The 9,036-nt window shown below is 41.1% G+C and overlaps 1 protein-coding gene and 1 pseudogene across 1 annotated transcript in view; one reads left to right on the forward strand and one right to left on the reverse strand.

The window, feature by feature from the left end:
• The window catches only part of NLRP14 (NLR family pyrin domain containing 14), a 42,370-nt gene extending 38,575 nt beyond the window's left edge, over nt 1-3,795 (reverse strand). The window contains exon 1 of the mRNA XM_042233101.2: nt 3,722-3,795. The gene's annotated coding sequence lies outside the window, so the exon portion shown is untranslated. The remainder of the gene's footprint in view (nt 1-3,721) is intronic.
• On the forward strand, nt 850-1,764 carry LOC101112510 (large ribosomal subunit protein eL6-like; annotated as a pseudogene).
• Nucleotides 3,796-9,036: the final 5,241 nt, after the last annotated feature.

The following is a 9,036-nucleotide window of genomic DNA, read 5'->3' on the forward strand; positions in this document are numbered from 1 at the left end:
AATCAGAGCACATTCATTACATTTTAGGAGATTAGGAATTTCTCAGCTTGGGAAAATTAAGGGAAATGATCAAGAATCAGGATAACTATCAGGAGATACATTGTTAAATATGTTGAAAATAAAACTTGTCCATAGGAAGTCAAATGCAAAAAGTAAACTGAAAACAGCTAATGTTTATAGGAAATTTGACAAATAAAGGGCTGAAATTTAAATTAGTAAAACCACTTTATAACTGTTGGCATTAACTACTAATGAGGGCTCCTTGGAAAAACTGTTGATTCTAGAGCTGAGGCTGGGAGTATATGAGCTAAGAGTCTAGAGCTTCTTGTTATGCCAGAAAGTAAGGAAAGGAAAAGGATTAGGTACATCAGAAATACATAAGAACAAACCCAAAAGAGCTCCCAGTGGCAAAGTAAATAACATTGTATTGGATCATAACCTAAAGGATAAAACAAGTGTCTATGTCCAAACTGATAAAAATAAATTAATGGGGGTGGGGTGGGGGAAGACAAATCTTACAGAAGAATTCCAAATACTTTTTGTAGCAGTTTCCTCCTCCAGGAGGTAGATCTTACCCCCAGCCCACTACCACCTAGGAGTGTGAACCATGAAGAAACCTGACAAATACTGGTGATTAAGGTTAATATCATCAACCGTAAGTCACCACTGACAGTATGTACCACTGATGTGATTGATGAGAAAGGCTTATGACCACCGTGATATTCTTCTCCTAAATCTGTAATCCCAGTCTAACCATGAGGAAAATACTAGACAAACTTAAATGAAATGCTACAAATACCTGGCCAGTACTTCTCAAAACTATCAAGATCAAAAATAAGGAAAGACTGAGCTCTTTCCTATCTTGCAAGATGGCGGGTGAAAAGGCTAAGAAGCCAGATACTAAGGGTAAAAACCCCAAAGCCAAGAAGGCTGATGCTGGTGAGAAAATTTAAAAAGTGAAGAAGGTTAAGAAGGGGAAACCCTACTGCAGCTGAAACCCTGTCCAGATCAGAGGAATTGGTAGATATTCCCAATCGGCTATGTGTTACAGAAAGGCTTGTACAAGAGGAAGTACTCAGTGGCGAAATCCAAGGTTGAAAAGAAAAAGAACATGCAGGTTCTTGCTAATGTCACAAAACCAGTTGGTGGTAACAAGAATGGTGGTACCTGAGTGGTCAAACTGCGCAAAATGCTTAGGTATTATCGTACTGAAGATGTGCCTGGAAAGCTGCTGAGTCATGGCAGAAAACCCTTCAGTAAGCCTGTGAGAAAGCAGGGCACCAGCATCACTCCAGGGGCCATACAGATCATCCTCACTGGGTGCCACAGAGGCAAGCGGTCACTGTCCTGAAGCAAGCCGGGCAGTAGCTTGCTACTTGTGACTGGGCCTCTGTCCCTCAATCAGGTTCCTCTGCACAGAACACACCAGAAATTTGTCATTACCGCCTCCTCTAAAATTGATACCAGTGGAATGAAAATCCCAGAACATCTCACTGATGCTTACTTCAAGAAGAAGCTGTGTAAGTCTAGGCAACAGGAAGGTGAGATCTCTGACCCACCCACAGAGGGAGAAATAGAAGACTACAGAGCAGCACAAGGCCGATCAGAAAGGGTGTGGACTCAAATTCTGCAAAGAATCAAAGCTGCTCCTCAGCTCCAGGGCTACCCCCAACTCTGTGTTTGCTCTCACAAATGGAATTTACCCTCACCAAGTAGTGTTCTGAACTTCTTACAAGGAGCCTAATTAAGTAACTTGCACATCCATCCCCACCCCCCAAAAAACCCACAAAACTAAAAAAAAACAAGGAAAGACTGAGAAACTGTTACAGACCAGAGAAGACTAAGGAGACAAGATGCCTAATGACAATATGGTGTCTTGGAAAGGATTCAAGAGCAGAAAGAATACCAGGAAAAATATTGTGAAATCTGAACTAAGTGTGAATAATAGTTTTAGTTCATATCTTTGCTGTTACGAATATACTACAGTAATGCAAGATGTTAAAAATAGGGGAAATTGGGTGATGGGTGCATTAGAACTCTTTCCATAAATCTAAAACTATTCTAAAACAAAATGGTTATTTTTAGTTGAATTTATGTATACCCTATGGCTTAGGAATTATAGTCCTCAGAATATACCTAACAGAAATGTGTGTGTGCAAGTATATGCCAAGAGACATACAAAAATAGCCACATCAGCATTGTTTGCCAATTCTTATGCACTGGAAAAGATCCAGAGTAACACTATAAGTAGAACCAATAAATTAACTGCAATAAATTCATACATCAAAATCCTAGACAGCAAAGAAAATATATGACCTGTAGCTACATGCCATTAGGATGAATCACACAAACATTACCCATGAAAGAAGTCAACCCCCCAAAGATTATAAACTATATAATTCAATTTATTAAAAAAATCAAAACTAAAAAAGTAAAAAAACACCTAAACTGGTATACTGTTTACAGATACACATATAAGTGTTAAAGCCATATTTAAAAAATGGGCTAGTGGTAAGGAAGTAGCTACCAAAAAAAACTGGCTTATTGTTACCTCTGCAGGGAGGGAGGAATTTGTAATCAGGAAAGATCCCCTGGGCTCTTGGGCACTCTATAGTAATGGTAATAAGTTAATATAGTATAATATAGCAATAGTAATGTTCTATTCCTTGATCTGGTGACGGCTTACATGGGTAATCATTCAGTTGTCACTCACTAAATGCACATTTATTTTGAATACTGTCTTCTATATGAGTTATAGTCTCCTCTAAAATAACGATTTTAGTTCATATGACCAGAAAGAAATAAGACAAATATATTAGAAAAGCACTTAAATAAAATTATTGCAAATAACCACTTCAGACAGAGGGGAAAATGGATAATAAATATTTCAGAAAATGGTCAAACTTAAGCAGATACCAAACTAACACAAACCAGGTGATACCACTCCACACTTATTAAAATGGCAAAAAATAAAGTTTAAAAACACCACCACATTGACAATGAGAATGGGATGGACCATTGTTAGTGTAAATGTTATTTGCTACACTCTTGAAAGCTGCGTGTTTAACACGACTATGCAGAACTTCAAAAACATACATGACTTTTCAATCAGTAACCTCTCTCTGGGAAATTAACCAATGAGAAGAATTACAAATACAGAAAAGAAAGTGTTGGGCATAACAGAATAATTTTCTGTGCATAACATAAATGTCAACTAATTAAAATTTAAAGATGATTAATGAAATGAATGCATAAAAAATGAAACACTTTTTCAGCTATTAAAATGATCTCTTCATACAGCAATATGCAACACATGCATGGTTAAAAGCAAATAGTAGGAGTATGAAGATTACAACCAAAGAACTGAAACCTCTGCATTAAAAAAAAAAAAAATACACCAAAGTATCAACCACGGTTGTGTTTTGGGCTTAGGACAATCTGTGACAACTTTCTTTAATAAGATTACATTACTTAAATAAGTGAAAAAAAATTAAAAGGTGAAAGGCAATATATTTGTCAAATGTTAAAAAAGACAAAGAAATGAATACCTGTACTTGAATTTGGCGAGTGGGAGTTCAAGGGAAACCTCTGTGAAGAGAGCAATTTTAGGTCTCTGCTGGGGAAGAAGAAGTGTGAGTGATAGTCTCAGTACTATGGGGGTAGAGGGTGACTGATGCAGTGAGCAAATACGCGCTATTCTTTTCAGAACTTTGCTACTTACAGGGGGAAAAAGAACTTCAGCGAGGAGCCCAGAGACTGCAGAGCTGACAGTTTTGTTTTCAGTGCGGCGAGAATGGGGCGGAGGCTGCATGGGGTGGAGGAATAAAGGCGAAGCACAGGTGGAGGGAAGAATCCGGGATTGAAGGATAAACACCTGCTGGGGCAGAGAGGCGAGAGGAGTGCCGGAATCCATTAGGATTCACGAAAGAGGGGAAAATCATACCACCTGACCCTTAAGAAGCAGGCGTTGCACTCGGGAGTTAAAGGCCACACTAGGTCTTCGACCAAACTGGACTCCTCACCCACGTGCGCACCTCATCCCGGGCTCCCCGCCTCCCCAGGTGCGGCGGACTGGAACGTGGGAAGTGGCCTCTCCCGCCGGGTCGTCTCCCGCGCCCTGCAGCCGGCTGCGTTCTCCACTCGGGGGGTCCTAGCAGCTCCCCTCCTGGGCCTCGGGCTGGCGGTCGGCCTGCCCTTCCTTGTCTTCCACACAGAATGCGGGTTCTGGCAAGACTTTCACGGGGTGTAACTGTATTTTAGAGCTGGCAAAACACGCGCAGAGAAGAGGGTTATTCCATACCTTGAGTCGCACGGTGGACACTGGTGGCGAAGATTCCATTCCAGCTCTGAAAACCGCGAACCAGAGAGAAAGGAAAAAGAGAAGGGGTACCCTCTAATGCGAAAGGGAAACTCATTCTTAGATCGTTTCACTAAAACTCCCTCCGGAGCTGCGAGTGCTGCAAAAGCGCGCCAGGGCAGCGTGCACCGCCTGGGGCGGTTGGACCCGCAAGGCCTGGCCATTAGTTCGCGGGGCAAGGGGCGGCTCTCACCCTCCCGCTCCCTGCCTGAGTCTCAGTCTGAGAACAGCTTTATGACACATTGCTGCTAGGAAAAGATACATTGTTCATTATAGGCTCCTCTGGGTGCAGCACACCTTGGAGCACACAGCCTCCTTTCCAGATAATCAATAACGTGGGGAAGAGAGAGTCTGGGAGTTGGGCCTAGCTCCTCTGACCTTTCCTAGACTGGAGGATTCCTAATAAACCACTTCCCTTTATTCATCCATCCAATAATTCCTGTAATTTTTGAGCATCTGTTTCCTGCCTGACAGTTTTCTTGGTCTTCTCTTGAAGGGAATAAAATATCCAAATTTTCCTCCCATCCTCCTGACTCCCACCCCTCCCATGGAGCTTACAGTCTATTGAAGAAGTAGAGATCTATCAGAAGTGTAGTATATCTTATGTTATCTTTGCTAAGGAGAAGAACAGTGGGGTAAGGGACCTAGTGCTGGTAGGTGGGGGATAGTGAGGGTCCTATTTCTCTTAGGGTGGAAAGGGAAGACACTGCTAAAGTAACATTTGCAGAAAGGGCATGGGCCAAGCAGATAAGAGATCCTGGTGATGGAGCAGCCAGGGAGCCCCTCCAGCAAGAGCCTGACTGATCAATACGAGGAACGTTTGAGTTAAATCGAACATCATGGTCACCATGACTCCGTGTTGATATATAGATGGTGCAATTTCATCCAAATCCCACATGACTAAAACTGCTCTTGTATGAATATGGCCTTGGTCCTTCAAAGTTGACTTCCACCCTAATAAATGGAATTAGAATCGTCTAATTCTTGGATGGGAGACCTTAGATCAAAAAGGCAAACACGTGTCCCTTTAGGATGGCTTCCTGTTTTCTCAGGATTAACCATTCTAAAGACCTTTTCTGGGTGACACAGCCAGCAGCAAGATTTGGGAGATTCTAGAATTGTCCATAATCTCATTTAAGGTAGTATTTCTCCAGCTGGAAGCTTCATGGAGAGTTTTAAACCTTATTGGCAAAGTAGGAGCCAGAATCCATTGTCATTAAGTAAATATACACTCTAGGCAGCTGATACTAACGGTTCAGGCATGCTGGTTAGCAAGATGGATCCAACAACCTCAATCACACTCAGAAATTAGAGTCCTAGATTGTAAAGATTCATATAAAAATTAATTAAAAAGGATAACCAATAGTGTGAGGGTGAGAGAAAACCAAGTACCTTCTCTTGGTTTGACTCCAGCTTACTATATGTATTGGCTATCTAACAGCTATCCAAGTAATGTGTTAAATATGATATTCACAGGTCCATACATCTTAAGAGAAGCTATGCATGTTAGAAGTTTTGGTTCTGAAACCATTTCTAACATGCTCATAAAATCATGAAATAGGACATTTATTTCATGAAAAATTTAAAAAGGAAACTGTTAAAGAAACAAAGTTTTAGAAACTGAGGGTCCTGGAACTGTACGTTAGTAAAAATGAATTAGACATCTGCATTTTTATTTAATTTACAAATATCTGGCCATATTTGAGTTTACATAAATGAACAACCTTTATGTCTGGCTCTAGGTGAGTGATCACACCATCGTGATTATATGGGTTGTAAAGATCTTATTTGTACAGTTCTTCAGTGTATTCTTGCCACCTCTTCTTAATATCATCTGCTTCTGTTAGGTCCATACCATTTCTGTCCTTTATTGTGCCCATCATTGCATGAAATGTTCCCTTGGTATCTCTAATTTTCTTGAAGAGATCTCTGCTGCTGCTGCTAAGTCACTTCAGTCGTGTCTAACTCTGTGTGACCTCATAGACGGCAGCCCACCAGGCTTCCCCGTCCCTAGGGTTCTCCAGGCAAGAACACTGGAGTCGGTTGCCATTTCCTTCTCCAATGCATGAAAGTGAAAAGTGAAAGTTAAGTCGCTCAGTCATGCCCAACCCTCAGCGACCCCATGGACTGCAGCCTTCTAGGCTCCTCCATCCATGGGATTTTCCAGGCAAGAGTACTGGAGCGGGGTGCCATTGCCTTCTTCATGAAGAGATCTCTAGTCTTTCCTATTCTATTGTTTTCCTCTATTCCTTTGCATTGATCACTGAGGAAAGCTTTCTTATTTCTCCTTGCTATTCTTTGGAACTCTGCATTCAAACGGGTATATCTTTCATTTTCTCCTTTGTCTTTCACTTCTCTTCTTTTTTCAGCTATTTGTAAGACCTCCTCAGACAAACATTTTGCCTTTTTCCATTTCTTTTTCTTGGGCATGGTTTTGATCACAGCCTCCTGTATGATGTCACGAACCTCCATCCATAGTTCTTCAGGCACTCTATCAATCTAATCCCTTGAATCTATTTGTCACTTCCACTGTATAATCGTAAGGATTTGATTTAGGTCATGCCTGAATGGTCTACTGGTTTTCCCTACTTTTTTCAATTTGAGTCTGAGTCTGGCAATAAGGAGTTCATGATCTGAGCCACAGTTAGCTCCCAGTGTTGTTTTTGCTGACTGTATAGAGCTTCTCCATCGTTGACTGCAAAGAGTACAATCAATCGGATTTCAGTATTGACCATCTGGTGATGTCCATGTGTAGAGTCTTTTCTTGCGTTGTTGGAAGAGGGTGTTTGCTATGACCAGTGCATTCTCTTGGTAAAACTCCATTAGCCTTTGCCCTGGTTCATTCTGTACTCCAAACCAAATTTGCCTGTTATTCCAGGTATTTCTTGACTTCCTACTTTTGCATTCCAGTCCCCTATAATGAAAAGGACATCTTTTTTGGGTGTTAGTTCTAGAAGGCCTTGTAGGTCTTCATAGAACTGTTCAACTTCAGCTTCTTCAGCATTACTGGCCAGGGCATAGACTTGGATTACTGTGATATTGAATGGTTTGCCTTGGAAATGAACAGAGATCGTTCTGCCATTTTTGAGATTGCATCCAAGTACTGCATTTCAGACTCTCTCTTTTTCTTTTTTTTTTCACTATGATGGCTAGTCCATTTCTTCTAAGGTATGCTTGCCCAGAGTAATTTGGAAAACTCAGCAGTGGCCACAGTACTGGAAAAGGTCACTTTTCATTCTAATCCCAAAGAAAGGCAATACCGAAGAATGCTCAAACCAAAGAATGCACAATTGCACTCATCTCACACACTAGCAAAGTAATGCTCAAAATTCTCCAAGCCAGGCTTCAACAGCATGTGAACTGTGAACTTCCAGATGTTCAAACTGGATTTAGAAAAGGCAGAGGAACCAGAGATCAAATTGCCAATATCCGTCGGATCCTCAAAAAAGCAAGAGAGTTCCAGAAAAACATCTACTTCTGCTTTATTGACTATGCCAAAGCCATTGACTGTGTGGATCACAACAAACTGCGGAAAATTTGACAAGAGATGGGAATACCAGACCACCTGACCTGCCTCCCGAGAAATCTGTATGCAGGTCAGGAAGCAACAGTTAGAACTGGACATGGAACAACAGACTGGTTCCAAATCGGGAAAGGAGTACATTAAGGCTGTATATTGTCACTCTGCTTATTTAACTTATATGCAGAGTACATCAAGAGAAATGCTGGACTGGATGAAGCACAAGCTGGAATCAAGATTGCTAGGAAAAATATCAGTAACCTCAGATATGCAGATGACACCACCCTTATGGCAGAAAGCAAAGAAGAACTAAAGAGCCTGTTGATGAATGTGAAAGAGGAGAGTGAAAAAGTTGCCTTAAAACTCAACATTCAGAAAACTAAGATCATGGCATCTGGTCCCATCATTTAATGGCAAATAGATGGGGAAACAATAGAAACAATGACAGACTTTATTTTGGGGGGGCTCCAAAATCACTGCAGATGGTGACTGCAGCCATGAAATTAAAAGACTCTTGCTCCTTGGAAGAAAAGCTATGGCCAATGTAGACAGCATACTAAAAAGCAGAGACATTACTTTGCCAACAAAGGTCCATCTAGTCAAAGCCATGGTTTTTCCAGTAGTCATGTATGGATGTGAGAGTTGGACTAAACGAAAGCTGAGCACCAAGGCATTGATGTTTTTGACCTGTGGTGTTGGAGAAGACTCTTTTTAAAAAATTAATTAATTTATTTATTTTAGTTGGAGGCTAATTACTTTACAATATTGTAGTGGCTTTAGTCATACATTGGCATGAATCAGCCACAGGTATATACGTGTTCCCCATCCTGAACTCCCCTCCCACCTTCCTCCCTATCCCATCCCTCAGGGCCATCCCAGTACACTGGCCTTTAGTGCCCTGACTCATGCATAGATCATGAATTGGCAATCTATTTCACATATGGTAATAAACGTGTTTCAACGCTATTCTCTCAAATCATCCCATCCCCGCCTTCTTCCAGAGTCCAACAGTCTGTTATTTAATATCTGTGTCTCTTTTGCTGTCTTGCATATAGGATCATCATTACCATCTTTCTAAATTCCATATATATGTGTTAATATACTGTATTGGTGTTTTTCTTTCTGACTTACTTCACTCTGTATAATAGGCTCCAGTTTC

The sequence above is a fragment of the Ovis aries genome, chromosome 15, assembly GCF_016772045.2.
Source record: "Ovis aries strain OAR_USU_Benz2616 breed Rambouillet chromosome 15, ARS-UI_Ramb_v3.0, whole genome shotgun sequence".
Lineage (NCBI taxonomy): Eukaryota > Metazoa > Chordata > Mammalia > Artiodactyla > Bovidae > Ovis > Ovis aries.